The following is a 16,219-nucleotide window of genomic DNA, read 5'->3' on the forward strand; positions in this document are numbered from 1 at the left end:
TCGTCTAGTTCTGGTAACGGTCGTCTAGTTCTGGCGACGGTCGTCTAGTTCTAGCGATAGTCATCTAGTTCTAGCAACGGTCCTCTACTAGCTGCCGTTCTAGTGCCTCCCTAGGTAGGGAGGATGTAAGGAAGGAAGGAAGGGTAAAAAATAAGGCGGCTATATAGGCAGGCTATCGGGAATATAGCGGGACCCAATGCAGAGCTTCGTGTAGAGCCTCCGTACGCAGAGCTTCACGTAGAGCTTCGCGCAGAGCCTTGTGCAGAGCCTCTATACGTAGAGCTTCGTATAGAGCTTCGTGTAGAGCTTCGTGTAGAGCCTCCGTATGCAGAGCTTTGCGTAGAGCCTCGTGCAGAGCTTCGTGTAGAGCCTCCGTACGCAGAGCTTCGCGCAGAGCCTCGTGCAGAGCTTCGTGCAGAGCTTCGTGCAGAGCCTCCGTACGCAGAGCCTCGCGCAGAGCCTCGTGCAGAGCTTCGTGCAGAGCCTCTATGCGCAGAGCTTCGTGCAGAGCCTCTATGCGCAGAGCTTCGTGCAGAGCCTCTATACGCAGAGCTTCGTGTAGAGCTTCGTGTAGAGCCTCGTGCAGAGCCTCGTGCAGAGCCTCTAAGTAATAAGACTATATAAGATTGTATAAGATTATATTAGATAATATATAATAGTTAAATATATAGCATATAACTTTACCTTAATTGCATATTAAGAAATATATAGTTACCTTTTAAAGTTGCTAAGTAGGTTAACTGCGTATTATTTAACTTTTAAATATATTAAGTTAGTTAATTACGTGTTAATTGCATGTTAAGTTAGTTAATTGCGTATTAAGTTAGTCGAATTGCGTGTTAAGTTGGTTAATTGCGTGTTAAGTTAGTTAAATTGCGTGTTAAGTTAGTTAAATGCGTGTCAAGTTAGTTAATTGCGTGTCGAGTTGGTTAAATTGCATATTAATTACGCGAAACGCGAAAATCAAAGTCTACTTAAATCTCATCCTGCGAATATTTTCCCGATGTTATAGTCTTTAATAATAGCTTAAGTATACTTTTCATTCTTGCATATTATTATATTAGGCTTAGCCACCTACGGCGGGTATATATATGGTTTAACCTCTAGCACCCTATTTACCTAGATATCCTTATATATCTTTACTATCCTTTAGAGCGGCGGCTGGTGCCATTTATAAAGCCTCTATCTTTAAATTATCTAATAAGGATGTAATTTGCCTAGTTTATAGATTAATACTTAGAACGCGATAGCCTAGTTACACAGCCTTTATTTAAGAGGGAGTAAGCCTACTTCTACCTCCACTATTAGCAGAGTAATAGTGCGGAACCCCTTAATAATAGCTTATACTATAATCCGCTGCGCCTATTAGAGGAGTTGCTTTAACTCTTATATCGCAAGCGGGTACTATATTAGTAATATATAGTCTGCTATTAGTAGGACTAAGCTCTTAGCTAGCTACTTAACGCTTTTAGACTATAGTCCCTTTAATCTACGTAACGCTAGCGCTACCTTAGTAGCTTTGCCTATCTTATTTACTAGGTATGCCTTAAACCATAGCTCCTTATTAAGAATTACCCTAAGGATTTTAACTTCCTATATTAGGGGGATTCCTTTTCCTTTAAATTAGAGCGGCGTAGTAGTATCCTTACCCGCTTCTTTATATTTAGTAAGGTAGATAAATAACGTTTTCTTTACTTTAAATTAAGCTCTACTAGTCCTTTCCTATTTCTTAAGTATTAGTATAATCTCGCCCTAAATAATCTACGTGTTTTCCTCTACTGTAGGGCCTATAACCTATACTAAATAGTTGTTAATAAAGGCTATAGAGCTGCTATTTTTAGGTGCGCTTTATATAAGATCCGCGTTAAAGAATAGAAAGAGTATTAGGGCTAGTGCTAATCCCTATAGGAAACCTGCTTATAGGAGTGCCTATGCCTCTAATATATATCTATTAACTAGGATATAGGCTTAACGGTTTATATAAAAGTCCTATACCTATTATATAATCGTCTAAGGTATCTATTACTGCCGTAATCTCCTGATTTCCGGCTTTATAGCTATATTATTATACGCGCCCTTAATATTAAATAATATTAGAGATAGCGTCTTTTTTCCTCTTTACGCTCTAAATACGTCCTTATAGAGATATAATAGCGTATATATTATTAACCTTTATTTCTTAGCTCTAAAGTATATCTTAGGTAATAGGCTGTGTTCCTCTACTAGGTATACTATCCTCTTTACTACTAGCAATTTAAGTGCTTTTCTTAGCGTTAGGAGGAGGGAGATTAGCTTATAGTTGTTTGCTACTATATAGTCCCCCTACTTTAGCTTCTATAGTAGTATAATCTTTACTACCTTCTATTTCTATAGTACTTTCCCTATCTTAAGTAATTTGGTAAAAAGAGTAGTAATCTTACTACTTAGTATAGGCTATAGCTCTCGCTATACCCTAGCTAGTAGGCTGTCCCTTCCTAGAGCCTTATCTGGGCTAGCCCTAAATATAGCTGCCTTAACCTTATATTTAGCGATAGACTCCTATAGTAATTAGTTATAGCTAGTTATAGCTTCCTCTTCTTATTTATATGGCGGTAGGACTAGAAAGAATGCCTAAAGTAGTTCTTTTATAATATTATAGTTTTCTATAATAACCTCTCCCTATCCTCTAGCCTTCTTAATTAGCGGTATTCTAGTAAACGCGGATATAGCCTATAGGTTGAGGTATTTTAATGCTTTTTATATATTGTTACTATTACTAAGGAATTTGTCCTAATAGAGCTTCTTATATTGCTAAATAGTTTTATAAAAGAGCTTCTTTACTCTTACTGCAATATTATATAGCTTAGGGTTATCCTTTCCTTACCTTCGTATCGCACTATTCCTATTTCTTTAGTATATATATAACTTTCTTAGCGTTATAAGGTCTTTGTTCCACCATCTTTTTATATATAGTAATAGCTTAACCCTCTAGCAGTGTGCTTTAAGGGCTTTATTAACCTACCTATTAAGGTAGTTAACTATTTCGTCTATATCTTCTATAGGGAATCCTATCTCTTTTTATTGCTTTATATCTTCTTAAATTTTGTCCTAGTTTATATTTTTAATAAGTAGCCTCTTCTGGCTCTTCTATGTGCCTATATTAACCTAAAAGCTAGTATAAATAGCTTTATAGTTTAACCTATACTTATACTTTTAAATAGCGCACTTTATTAGTTTATTTACTAGGCCTAGGGTTATAAGTATAAGGTTAATTATTAATATTTGCCCCGCGTTGCTCTTAAATATAGGTACTTCTACTAAAAGTAGGCTCTAGAGTAACCGGTCCGCTATAAAGTTAATAATTAGCGCGCTTTCTTCCTACGTTAATGTAGTACTAATATAACTTCCTCCCTATAGTAGATTGTGCCGATTAAAGTCGCCTATAATTACTACCTTAGTATATAGGTCGCGTAATAGTTTACCCTAGATTAGCCTGTTAATTATCTCTAGCTTACTAAAGAGCTCTTTTAGATTCTTCTTTTTAGTTCTCCTTAAGTATCTATCTGGAATATATACTAACACAATTATAAGTCTCCTTTAGCCGACGTGCGCTACTACTACTATAATATTTGCTAAATCTACCTATAGCTATATAGCTGCCAGCTCTTTAGATGCCTAGATATATAACCTAACTAAGGGATACCGCTGCTTTTTGCCTATTAGGACAAACCTTATCTACTAGGGGTTTAAGCTAGCTAGCACCACTTCCCTATCTAGGAGAAAGTAGTAAGGCTCTTGGCCTAGAATAAAGTGGAAGTCTGCTAGCGTTTTATTATTATATAGCGTATGCTATACTTCCCTATACTTTCTTAAGTTCGCTTAGATAATCTAGAGTTCTCTATTTATAGCGCTATTATATAAGAATCCTATCCATCTCTTTCCTATATACTAGGCATTTACGGTATAAGGCTTAGTAAGGACCCTAATAGTTTACGCCGTATAAATTAACCGTCTTATACTAGAGATGGCCTTCCCGCCTATATATTTTGTATACTAATACGTATATGCACAAGGCGACTTACAGGAGGGTCTTAATAGGCGTAGTGCACGCAACCTAATGCATATATATAGGGGAGGCTGCAGGGGAAACATAGGCCAGTCGGACAAGGACTTGACAGTTAGAGATACAGGCCAGCTTATAAAAAGGGGGGACACAAGCTTGGTTAGTAGGAGGGGGGAGAGCAGGTCGCCCAGTGCGGGACCTAGTCTCTATAGCCCCCCTCCTATAAAACACGGTCGGCCTGTTATAAGGAGACTTTTATAGGCAACGCGAAACGGGAACTAGTAGTATATAGGGTGTTGCGCCCCTATATTACTACTAGCTTCCTATAGGGCGTAGTATATAATAGCTACTGCTGGCTCTAAGGACCTTATCCCTTAACTAGGCTCTAACCTTTAGTGCACCTAGTAGGCAGGTAGGATTATACCCTAGTTAGAGAGACTACTATATGGCTTAAGAGAACGGATGCGCGTATTAGTATATTAATAGACGGAACCGTTCGCCTCTAGGGCGGCTCGCCGGTAAGATATACTTAAGAAGTAAATAGGAGTTACTTAGGCGGGAAAGGCAGTGGCTCGGCCTCGTCCGTAGAAGGTATACCTAACTATATTATAGGATGCAGCTACGACGCCTCCGTAGGATTACGTTAGTAGGCGCGAAGATGGGAGTTACGACCCCTGGAAACGGTAGCTTATACCTATACCAGCAGAAATAATAAAAAAGGCGTAAAACTAGAGGCTATAAAAGGCTCCTAAGCCGTGCGAAAGCATACCAACTTTAGGAGGAAACTCTTATATAGACTACTGGGGGGTAGACTGGTACTCGGGTAATACCGTTATAAGATATCCAAAAGAACTGGTAAAATTCCCCGCAATTGGTGGTGGCAGCCAACTGCTTATAGTTTGGGACCAAAGCACTAGAAAACTGGGGTAGAGGCCTAGATAAGTAGGTATATTAAACTCTACTGTATTACTAGCTAATATATAACTACCTGCGAAAACGGACTCTGCACCTGTACGTGGTGACGGCTACGAACCTAAGTCTTCAAAGTTCAGACTTAGAGCTAACGCAGAGACGTCGTATAGCGTGCGGGCAGGACCTAGTAGTGGTTGTGCGTTGTGGGCGGTGGTAAGAAATTTTCAGATGGTGAGATCTCGAAAACCACTACTGTTGGCCCTCTACAAAACGGCTACTACGCTGTTCTCCTACCTAGGGCACCTGTACGATCCAACATAGATGCACGGCATTCGATAACATCCCCCTAACCCCTAATTGAAAGCATCAACGACCTCATATCGACGAACAAACGGACGCAAACGAACGAATAAGCAAATATACGGCCCCTCCTAACCCCCAGGGCGATCGCCCGCGGAGCATGCGGTCACTCGCCATCATCTACCGAGTATTTAGCAGCCTGGATTGCGACCCACGGTTTTCCCTATCTCCTTTCGACGGAGTGGTAACCCTTAGAAAGGGCCTAGCTGGGGCCTAGGCACAAAGATACCCAAAATACAATATCCCGCGCGCTTGGTATTACAGTAGTTAATGGATGAATCCCCCTTACGCCTTCAATGGCTCTAGGGGGGGGGAGGCAAGGCGTATATGGCAATGGTCTACAGGAGATAGCATACAGGGGATGGTCAAGATATAGAACACAAAGCATACAGCAATCAATTGGCAAGGCCTAGCTAGGGCGTAGTAAACCCTAGCTTAGATAAGCTAAGGAAGGAAGCAGTAGTTCCCAAGGAGTTCGAACATCTAAGGAGGATAGGACGTAGCTGTAGGCCCGTAGGGCCGCTGCTATGGACAGACATAGTAAATTGGGGTTTTTCATCCTACTGAGGTGGCTTATAGGGTTTTTCCTCCCCTAATATATCAGGGGTTTTTCTTCCTGTAAATTTACAAGTTTCCCCTGTGTATGGAGTAGTCTGCGTGGGCCGCATAGGATCCGTATTAGACGTTAAGCAATAAATGAATAATAATAATAAATAATATAATATATTTTGTATATATTAGGTTATATATAGTTTCTAGCCCTATATCTAAACCTTTTATATTTATAGTATACTATAGGGGTACGTCGCTCCTTAAATAGTGATATAATAATCGCGCCTCCCCTAAATAACACGTTATTTAACGTAAGTAGCTTCTTAGCATCCTCCTTTATTATCACTTTAATAATTACCGATATGTGCTAGCTGTGCGGCCTTAGTTGCCTAAGCTATCTTATTATATATACCTCTACACTATTCTCTATCCTAAAGCGCTTTATAGCTGACTTACTTACTTTCCCGCTATTAATATTTATTACTAGAGGTACTTTAACCTAGTCCACCTTAACTATATACTACTTAAGTCTAATAAGCCTCGCCCTAGGAATATATAGTTTAAGCCATTAAGTAGTTATCTGCCTAAACGTAGCTTCTTTATCTTTTTTTACTAAGAATTTAATAATGCTTGCGCTATTACTTATTCGCTATACGCGGAAGTCCTTAAATATAGCTCCTATAAGCCTATTAACATCCTTTATACCTTATATAATGGTTTATTTTACTACTTTAGTAGTAGCTACCTTCTCTATTACCTCTAAACCTATATAGCTAACGTCTATTACTAGCTACTAGTTAGGTTCCTTAGAGTTCCTAACGCTTATTATTTATAGTAAAGTTATCTCTAACCCTACTATACCTCCACTTACCGTGCCTCTACTAGCCGCTACTAACGCCTATAATTATATTAGAGCTAAAGAAGTATTTAGTTATACTTATAAGGACTAGATAGCCTTTTAGAGTTTAATATTTTATTTTTTAAGGCTTTACTATTCTGATTTAATATCTACTAGGTTATTTCTAATGCTCTTAATAATGCTATTTTAGCTTATAATAATGTTACTTTACTATATTATAGTTTCTTTAAGGCTTTTAATAAGTTAATAAAATTTATTATAATTAATGCCTCCTTCTTTATATTTAGGTAAGGTAGAGACTCTTACTATAGGGAATAAAGGTAGTATATACTGCGTAGCTTATAGTCTAATTTATAGTACGGTTATCTACTATTTAAATTATACTAATTGTTAAGAGCATGTCCTTAGCAACTGCTGGGTCTCTAGTACCTTCGCGCTTAGTTTCTTTATACGTCTTAGTAGAGCTGCTAGTAAATCTAGAGGTAGTGTTACTATTACGCGTTTAGGGGTAGAAGCAGCCATTAGGGCTCTAGGCTTTATTTAATAGGCTATAGGGGCCGCCTTATAATAGGAACTAGCTAAATAAAAGACTAGGATTCGATTAAAAGAATATCTAAGATAAATATCCTCCTCTTTTAAAAGATCTTAGTATTTTTACGTCTAAGGTACGTAGACCCTTAACGTATATATATATGTATATATATTCTATTATAGCTATACACTATCTAGGGTATAGGCCGTTATAAAGCGCTAACTAAATACTTCCTGCTATTAATATGCTTGCTCTAGTTTAGAAGCTAACTATAAGAACTATATATCTATTACCTAACACTATACTTAACTAAGGAAAAAATAAAGGAAAGTAATGTATTACTATTAGAAAAAAGTTAAAGTTTAGAGGTAAGCCTAGATAGTTTTTAACGCCTTATATCCATAAGGCTATTCTAGCATTATACGCTTCTTAATTAGCGACGTACTAGTAAAGGCACGTATAGAAGAGGCTTATAGTATATATAGTTAGATAATTAGAGGAATTTTTAAGGGTTTTTACTTATTAATATTAGCTTTTATACTCTTTATATTTTATACACTTAAGTACAAACATCCGGTTTCCTTTATAAATTTAATTATAGCTTTAACTACGCTAATATCTAGCTTCTAGCGCTTAATTGGGCCGTTAATATTCCTACCTCCTTCTTATCTGCATAAGTAGCCTCCTAATATATATAATAGATCCCTAAATTAATCTCTATACTACTCTCTTAGTTTAATTCTCTACTATACCCACCTCCTATAAGAGAAGAGGAAGTGCTATATTAATTCTATAAACCTATAGTTATATAGCGCCGTCTCTAATACATTAATTTTATAGAGATATTCCTTTAGAAATGACTTGCCAGTCTATAGCTGCGTAAGGATAGCAGCTTCTAAGCTAATTAGCTACTAGTATAATCCTATAGCCTTTCCAAGGTAGAGTGTTACGTTAATTTTCCTTATAAATTTACCCGTATTAGATCTTCCTAATAGAAGCGGTTTTATTATTATCTTAGCTCTTTTTAAGGCTTGCGTTATAAGGTACTATAGGAGGCCGTCTCTTTATAGTAGCTCCTCGCTCTCTAGTCTTATTGCCGCTTTAGCCAGCTTGTTAGCCTTCTTATTTCCTATAAATCCTAAATGGCCTAGAATCTAGTATAGCGTAATATTATTTAGCTAAAGCTTCTTTAAGATCTCTATAACTATTTCCTAGTAGGCTCTAGCCCTCTAGCTTTATACTAATAGTAACGCTAATTACAAGTTAGAGAATATTCTTATACTAGAAGCAGGTATTAAAAAACCTACTTAGTTAATAGCTATATACATAGGGTTCTATAGCTAGTTGGCTGCTTTACTAATTATTAGAAGCTCTATAAGGTAGGCGTTGGCCTAATTAAAGCTTACTACCGTTTTTAAAAGCGTTGCTTTAGATGGCGTAGTATACACGCTAACTCCTGCCCTACTATTACGCACTAATATATTAACATATATGTTAACCTACCCTAGCTTATAGTCTTTAATAATAGCTTAAGTATGCTTTTTATCCTTATATATTACTATATTAGGCTTAGCTACCTACGGCGGGTATATATATAGTTTAACCTCTAGCACCCTATTTACCTAGATATCCTTATATATCTCTACTGTCCTCTAAAGCGGCGATTAGTGCTATTTATAGAGCCTCTGTCTTCGAATTATTTAATAAGGGTGTAATTTGCCTAGTTTATAGATTAATACCTAGAATGTAATAGCCTGGTTACGCAGCCTTTACTTAAGAGGGAGCAAGCCTACTTTTACCTTCGCTATTAGTAGAGTAACGGTACTAAACCCCCTAATAATAGCTTATACCGTAATCCTCTGCGCCTGCTAGAGGAGCTATATTAACTCTTATATCGCAAGCAGGTACTATATCAGCGACGCGTAGTCTACTACTAGTAGGACTAAGCTTTTAGCTAGCTACTTAACGCTCTTAAACTGCAGTCCCTTTAATCTATATAACGCTAGCGTTACCTTAGTAGCCTTGCCTACCTTATCTTCTAGGTATAACTTAAACCATAGCTCCTTATTAAGAATTACCCTAAGGATTTTAACTTCCTAAGTTGGGGGGATTCCTTTTCCTTTAAATTAGAGCGGCGTGGTAGTATCCCTACCTACTTCTTTATATCTAGTAAGGTAGATAAATAACGTTTTCTTTACTTTAAATTGGGCTCTATTAGTTCTCTCCTATTTCTTAAGTATTAGTATAATCTCGCCCTAGATAATCTGCGTGTTTTCCTCTGCTATAGGGCCTATAACCTATACCGAGTAGTTATTAACGAAGGCTATAGAGCTGCTATTTCTAGGTGTACTTTATATAAGATCCGCGTTAAAGAATAGAAAGAGTATTAGGGCCAGTGCTAATCCCTATAGAAGACCCGCTTATAGGAGCGCCTATACCTCTAATGTGTATCCATTAACTAGGATATAAGCTTAATAGTTTATATAGAAGTTCTATACCTATTATATAATCGTTTAAGGTATCTAATACTGCTATAGTCTCCTAATTTCCGGCTCTATAGCTATATTATTATACGCACCCTTAATATTAAATAATACTAGGGACAGCGTCTTCTTTCCTTTTTATGCTTTAAATACGTCCTTATAAAGATACGATAGCGTATATATTATTAACCTTTGCTTCCTAGCTCTAAAGTATATCTTAGATAGTAGGCTGTGTTCCTCTACTAGGTATACTATCCTCTCTACTAGGTATACTATCCTCTCTACTACTAGTAATTTAAGTGCTTTCCCTAGCACCAGGAGGAGGGAGATCGGCCTATAGTTGTTTACTACCGTATAGTCCCCCCTCTTTAGCTTCTATAGTAGTATAATCTTTACTACCTTCTATTTCTATAGTACTTTCCCTATCTTAAGTAATTTGGTAAAAAGAGTAGTAATTTTACCGCTTAGTATGGGCCACAACTCTCGCTATACCCTAGTTAGTAGGCCGTCCCTTTTAGGAGCCTTGTCTAGGTTAGCCCTAAACACAGCTGCCTTAACCTTATATTTAGCAATAGGCTCCTATAGTAATTAGTTATAGCTAGCCATAGTATCCTCCTTTTGTTTATATAGCGGTAGAACTAAAAAGAATGCCTAGAGTAGTTCTCTTATAATATTATAGTTCTCTATAATAACCTCTCTCTATCCTCTAGCCTTTTTAATTAATAGTATTCTAGTGAACGCGGATATAGCCCACGAATTAAGGTATTTCGACGCTTTTTATATATTATTACTATTACTAAAGAATTCGTCTTAATAGAGCTTTCTATATTGCTAAATAGTTCTATAAAAGAGCTTCTTTACTTTTACTGCGACATTATATAGTTTAGGGTCGTCCCTTTCTTACCTCTGTATTACACTATTCCTATTCCTTTAGTATATATATAACTTCCTTAGCGTTATAAGGTCTTTATTCCACTATCTTTTTATATATAGTAATAGCTTAGCCCGCTAGCAGTGTGCTTTAAGGGCTTTATTAACCTACTTATTAAGGTAGTTAACTATTTTATCTATATCTTCTATAGGGAATCCTATCTTTTTCTATTACTCTATATTTTCTTAAATCCTATCCTAGTTTATATTTTTAATAAGTAGCCTCTTCTAGCTTTCTTATGTGTTTATATTAACCTAGAAGCTAGTATAAATAGCTTTATAGTTTAACCTATACTTATATTCCTAAATAGCGTACTTTATTAATTTACTTACTAGGCCCGGGGTTATAAGTATAAGGTTAATTATTAATGTTCGCCCTGTATCGCTCTTAAATATAAGTACTTCTACTAAAAGTAGGCTCTAGAGTAACTAGTCTGCTATAAAGTTAATAATTAGTGCGCTTTCTTCCTACGTTAATATAGTACTAATATAACTTCCTCCCTATAGCGGATTATACCAATTAAAGTCGCCTATAATTACCACCTCGGTGTATAGGTCGCGCAATAGTTTACCTTAGATTAGATTATTAATTATCTTTAGCCTACTAGAGAGCTTCTCTAGGTTCTCTTTCTTAGTTCTCCTTAAATATCTATCTAGAATGTATACTAATACAATTATAAGTCTCCTTTAGCCGATATGCGCTATTACTGTCAGATAACTCATATAGAGCTATTCATTGATAAAATGGGTTAATTGATTAATGATCTTGATTGTGTCTTGATGGTTGCTTAACCTAGGGCCCCTAGGCTTAGACGAAGATATTTACAATGCACGTGACCCGTGCACGTGACTCGTGCACGTCCTACGCCTCCGAGAATACAGATTATCTAATATACCCCCTTAGCTTCGACCTAGTCGAGGACGAAGCTAGCCACCTTCTCGTGTCCGTTAATGCGTTAATTGAACTATAATCTCATCTAAATCCTTCCGTCTCGCTCTAATATTCTCCCTTAGGTCCTCCAGTTGCTTCTCCTCATTTAGCTACTCCTTAATATCCACCATTCCGATCATATTAACGAAGCTCTTGAACCTCTGCTTAGGCAGGGCCTTCGTAAATCCATCGGCGATTATTTCCTTCGTTGCTGTCCATCGAAATCATACTCGTCTCTTTGCGTATTCCTAACGTAGCTAGTGTCGATAGATATTAACGTGTCGGAGCTTCGTGATTAGCTTTGCCGTGTTTTCTATAATCAGTCGGAGTATCTAAGTATTATCGCAGTTAATAATTAAAGGCTCGTTTAGCTTTATTGCTTTAAACAACCTACTAATAAAGATAGCTTCCTTTACTATCTGTAATAGGGCTAACAACTTAGCTTCTATACTTAACGTCGTTACTATATCCTGCTTATTTGGTCTCCAGGCAATCGGTCCCCTAAATAGCTTTATAATGTATCCTTGCGAGCTCTTTCTATTGACGGAGTTGTTCGTAAATAATGCATCGCTAGCATAGATAAATGATTACGCTTTACCTCTACCGTCTCTTCCGTCGTCTCGTCCTTTGTTACTTATTCCTTTATCTCTCCCTTTCCCGTTTATTCCTTCCTTATCTTCTCTATAGTAGATTGCTCTACTCCTCGTGCTATATAGGTACTTAAATACTCTAACATAGCATTATAGAAGCTACTTCTCTTAGTAGGGATATAGGACGGACTAGTAGGTCTATATTGGGGGACGGAAGCATTGGACGGATTAATTAGTAATCGGTAGGGAGGAGTTCCGATTCTGCCATAGGAGTCTAGAAGACGCCCTTTAAAATCTATCTTATATTGGTTAGCTATCTTCTTGATATAGGCTTCCTAGGATAGCCACAGAAGCCTCTAGCTACGATTATGTAGCATATAGATTCCTAGGAACTATTTTAGCTCTCCAAGGGTACTTATCTAGTATTCCTTGCTTAGCTCCTTAATTACTTCTTAAGCTTTCTTTAAGGTCTTTTATATACGCTTTCTTAAGGTCAGTCCAGTTAATATAGACGTTAAGATAGGGTTTATTAATATTCCAATCTAAGAACCTTTGTAAGACCTAACGCTTAATTTTGGCGAGACTATAGTATTAACATTCTGTCGTCTTAGGGCCTTAAAGCTTAACTCCTTAAGCGTTAATGCCTAGATAATGAAGGCTATAGGTCCTAGATAACCTAGACGCAGATACTATAGTCGTATATTACCTTTTAAGTCTAGACGAACGTCTCTTAACGAGATTCTGCGCTTCCGTTAACGGCTTAGCAGTTGGCTTAAATTAAAAGCTAATAGACTTTCTAGTCGGATGTATTTGATAGTCTATTGTCTATAACATTCTTCTATTTAATATAGGATAGGACTCCCTTGCTCTCGTCTTATCGTTATTAAGCTTCGTCTTCTTATTTAAGTTTAATTTTAGCAACTAGATTAGTAAAATCCTTATTCTATTCTACCTTCCTTAGTGCCTTTTTAATACAATTATCTCTAATTATAACTCCTATAGGTCTCCTATCTTTAAATAAACACTAACAGTCCCGAAGTAAATATCCTCGTCTTTTGCACGCTAAGCACTTGGGTATTGGCTTCTTTTAAGACGTCTCCTTAACTAGTAACCTAGCTCTCTTTAAGCGGCTAATACATGCTAAGGTGTTTCCTCTCTATAAACCTTTAGTAGTATTAGAGTGATCCTTAATGGCTTACTCTGCGAAGTCTGTGTTAAAGGTACTCCCTCTTATAGTAGTATTAGCTTTCTTTAAGGGTCTTCTAAGTCCTTCTTATAGCTCCTTTACTACTCTGCGGTATTTAGAAGATCTTAACTTTTATAGGTTATTTAACTTAGTTATATACTTTATACAGTAGGTATTACTAAAAGGTTAAATAACTTCTGCTAGATCTTAAAGCTAGATTTTATTAGACATTTGGGGTATTTTATACTTCTCTCCTAGTACTATTACGTGTTCCTATTAATCTAGCCACTAATTTAATTTTAATAAGTATATAAACCCCTAAAGGGCTTCTGTGTACTAGTGTTATACCTTCTTCTTAATAAACAATAAGGTAAGTTCTATATTCTCCTTTAATTAAAATAGCCATTCTTTAACTATAAGGGAAGGGTTAAGCAGTAGCTTCTTCTAAATTAATACTATAGACGTAATCTAGGTGCGGATCTATCGAAGATAATCTTCCTATCTTAGGAAATACTTTATATCCTAGTCGTAGTATCGTTTGCTATTCTTGTACGCTTTCTATTAATTTGACGAGAGCTATACATATAAGGTTGCATTCTCATTAAAATCTATAACCTTTAGATAAGGTAGTTTTTTAAGTAGACCTTCTTAAGGTGCTTCTATAGCTAGGTTAACGTAGGCCTAAATTTACTAATCTATAAGGGCTCGGAGTTGCTATAGCTATTGCTCCCAGTCTTCTAGCTTATTGAGGATGATCGTAGTAGACGACCTTAACCTCGGTAAAGTCATTTGACTAATAGGCAGATGGGAATTGAGATGGAAATTGTTGTTAGGATCGTCCTCGTCATTAGGATTGTCCTTATCGTTAGGATCGTCCTTATTATCAGGATCGTCCTATAATGATTAAGGTGGAATCTCGTGGAATCTCGTGGTATCTTATCCTGTGATAATTAAGGTAGGATTTCAATTAGGGTCGTCTTATGACGATAAGTTGTTAAAGTCTAACAATAAGGTAGAATTTCTTTAAATAATTAAGTAATAGCTGAATAGCTTCTTATGTCGGCGGACCGGGCTTATAACTGTTAGATAACTTATATAGAGCTATTTATTAATAAAATGGGTTAATTAATTAATAATCTTAATTATATCTTAATAGTTACTTAACCTAGGGCCCCTAGGCTTAGACGAAGATATTTATAATACACGTGACCCGTATACGTGACTCGTGCACGTCCTACGCCTCCGAGAATACAGATTATCTGATAATTACTACTATAATGTCTGCTAAATCTACCTGTAGCTATATAGCTGCTAGCTCTTTAAACGCCTAGATATATAACCTAATTAGAGAATACTTACTACTGCCTACCTATTAGGATAAACCTTATCTACTAGGGGTTTAAGCTAGCTAGTACTACTTCCCTATTTAAGAGAAAGTAGTAAGGCTCCTAGCCTAGAATAAAGTGGAAGTCTGCTAGCGCTTTATTATTTTTTTTTTTTTTTTTTTTTTATATCCGTTGTATTATACTACGTACAATACTGCGCATGCAAGCCTTTAGGCTATTGGCGCTATAGTTCTTTATATATATAAAACTCCTTTCTAGGCAGCTTAACATGTACTAGTAGCTATGTCCTAGTAGTTTATTAAATCCCTAAACTAGGGATTTACCGCTTCCTCGTAAGATACTAGGTTGCTAATAACTATTAGGTAGTGAGAAAACGATAGGAAAATAATAGAAAAAATTGGAATAAAATCCTAAATAATCCTAACGCCTGTCCCTATCCTTTTTATAGTTTATTTCTATCCTTTTGCTTTCTATGGTCTATCTACTAGGCTTTTAGTAGGAGTTGCCTCCTTCTAGAGATCCTTCTGCTCTTAGCCACTTCCCAGTAGCTATTTTTGTCCTACTTAAGAATAGAAAAAGCGCCCTTCTTCCTTTTCTTTGTACAAAAAAGCTTCTCTAAGGAGAGAGAAGAGCCTATTTGTCTTTGCATTTCCTTTCTATCTTCCTAATGTTAGTCTGCATTCTAGTAAGAGGTGCGTAGGGGTTTGTACCGCGGTACAGTCCTTAAAGTATCTACCTTCTTTATCCTTCCCTATTGTTTTAGAAGAAGGATTTAAAGAAGCCTTTCTTGTTTTAGTTGAAAGAAAGCTAATTATAGCTTTTTAGGATATTTATCCTTAGTTAGCTTTTAAAAGAGAAAGGAGTAGTTTCCTTTACAGATTCTAGTATAGTTTTCCTTTGCTTTTGTTCTGTTGGCCAATTATTTTTCCACTATTCTAGTGTCTTTTCTCTTGCTTGTTTCCCTTAGGTAGGCTAGGAAGAATAAGAAGATTTATTTTTCTTCTAGAGAGGCCCCTTTTTAGCCTAGTTTTATCTGCATTTTATTTCCATAGATTCCTAGGTGGCTAGGGACCCAATAGAAAGTTAATAGAGATATTCCTACTAGCTTAGATAGGAAACAGCTTTGCGTATATTTTAAAGACTAGTTCTTGGCCCTCCTATAAAGGAAGAATTAAGCTGTAATCTCTTAATAGCCGCTTGGCTATCTATAAAGATATAAACCGTTTCTCTTCTAGTCTTTGTTGGTTTAGGGTTTCTAGGGGCCCTATAACTGTATAAAGCTCTGCGTCATAATTCCATATAGGGCCCTATAGATTCCAGTTTGTTGCATATTTAATTCCTATTTCTCTCTCCTATTTTACATACGGCTGCTTACATTTGATTTTATTGTCTTTAGGAGCCATCTGTATAGTATATATTCTACTAGGTCCCCCACTTTAGGGATTCTTGTAAATTTTCTACTAGTCTTAGATGTTCTTGTGCAGCTTCTTCTTTAC

This window comes from Cenococcum geophilum, assembly GCF_001692895.1.
Source record: "Cenococcum geophilum 1.58 unplaced genomic scaffold K441scaffold_26, whole genome shotgun sequence".
Taxonomy (NCBI): domain Eukaryota; kingdom Fungi; phylum Ascomycota; class Dothideomycetes; order Gloniales; family Gloniaceae; genus Cenococcum; species Cenococcum geophilum.